The sequence below is a fragment of the Trachypithecus francoisi genome, unplaced genomic scaffold, assembly GCF_009764315.1.
Source record: "Trachypithecus francoisi isolate TF-2019V2 unplaced genomic scaffold, Tfra_2.0 Lachesis_group1, whole genome shotgun sequence".
In the NCBI taxonomy this organism is placed as follows: domain Eukaryota; kingdom Metazoa; phylum Chordata; class Mammalia; order Primates; family Cercopithecidae; genus Trachypithecus; species Trachypithecus francoisi.
The window spans coordinates 44,575,620-44,577,644 of NW_022681454.1; positions in this window are offsets into that span (position 1 = coordinate 44,575,620).

Below are 2,025 nucleotides of genomic sequence, written 5' to 3' on the forward strand. Positions count from 1 at the left end.
TTTCTTATCAGACTTAAAGAGTCTCTTGTACCAGTAATTCCAAAAGGGAGGAGGGTATAATGAGGCATTTTGGCTCCCTTTTCTCACCATGGCCTGAACTCATTTTTCAGGTTAGCTTTGGAATGCCCCTGGCTGAGAGGAGGGGTCCATTCAGATGGTTGTGGTGCCTTAGAATTTTATTTTTGGTTTACAACCTATGGGAGAGTAAATATAGTAAAGGAGAAACAAATGGTATACAGGCTCCGCCACTACAGCATGTGACTCTGGGCAAATTCCTCATGCTCTCTATGCCTCCCTTTCCTCCTCGACAAAATCATGACAAGGATATCTTTATGTGTGTGTGAGCATTCAGTTAATCAATACATGTAATTCTATGTGTTAGTTACTGTTGTCGTTGATGTTCATGGGAAGAATATTACTGTAAACCCCAGGAAGGACAGGGACTTTGTTTTGACTCACCATTTAATTTCTAACATTTGTTATAGCATTTCTTGTGGAATAGGCACTCAATAAAAATTCAGGTGGGCACAGTGGCTCATGACTGTAATCCCAGCTACTCAAGAGGGTGAGGCAGGAGGATTGCTTGAGGTCAGGAGTTTGAGACCAGCCTGGGAATCATAGCAAGATGGTGTCTCTACAAAAAAATTCAAAAATTGGCCAGTGGTGGTAGTGCGTGCCTTGAGTTCCAGCTACTCAGTAGGCTGAATTGGGAGGATTGCTTGAGTTTGTTTGAAGCTGCAGTGAGCTATGATTACATCACAGCACTCTCTAGCCTGAGTGACAGAGTGAGACCCCCCCATCTCTCTCTCTCTTTTTTGTTTTTGGAAACAGAGTCTCACTCTGTTGCCCAGGTTGGTGTGCAGTGGCACAGTCTTGGCTCACTGCAACCTCTACCTCCCAGGTTCAAGTGATTCTCCTGCCTCCACCTCTTGAGGATTCATCTTATTAAGTAGCTAAAATTGGTGTCATTTGCTGGATATCATTTATCAAAAAGTGATTGGGCTGTGGGTATTTGACCTTTAAGTATGAAATGCATGTCTTCTTCTGAGCCAGAGTTACCAGTTTGTTGACTTTTCAGAGTTTGTTGACTTATCCAGAGTAACTGGGATTACAGGAACCTGCCACCAAGCACAGCTAATTTTTGTATTTTTTTTAGTAGAGACATGGGGTTTTGCCACATTGGCCAGGCTGGTCTTGGACTCCTGACCTCAGGTAATACACTTGCCTTGGCCTCCCAAAGTGTTGGGATTACAGGTGTGAGCCACCATGCCCGGCCCCCTACTCTCTTAAAAACAAAAAAGAATTGTGAAATGAACATAAGTATAATAAAAAGAGAACACAAAAGAAGATAGTTAGAAACACACTCACACACACAAAGGGCCAGTGGGAATACATTTGTCCATTTGACACAAAGTACAAAACTGTTGCTAAGTCACCTCAGGTGCTCACCACTGAGGGATGAATAAGGGGGACAGTTCTGGAGGCTGGGAAGTCCAAGATCAAGGTACTGGCAGATTTGATGCCTAGTGAGAACTTGCTTCCTAGTACCCAGTTTTCTCTCATGGCAGAAAGTTGATGAGAAAGCTCCCTGGGGTCTCTTTCATCAGGGCACTAATCCTATTCATGGGAGCTCCACCCTCATGAACTAATCAGCTACAAAAGGCCCCCACCTACTAATACCATCACATTGGGGGTTAGGATTTCAACATATGAATTTGGAGGGGACACAAACATTTAGTCTACAGTACAATGTAAATAATGACAACTAAGACTACTCATGTAGGCCAAGCATGGCAGGTGGCTCACGTCTGATATCCCAGCACTTTGAGAGGCCGAAGTGGGAGGACTGCTTCAGCCCAGGAGTTCAAAACCAGTCTAGGCAACATAGCAAGACCTTAGCTCTAAAAATAAATAAATAAACAAGAAAAATCAGCCAAATGTGGTGGTGTACACCTATAGTTCTAGCTACTTGGATGGCCAATGCAGGAGGATTGCTTGAACTCAGAATTTCAAGGCTGCAGTGAG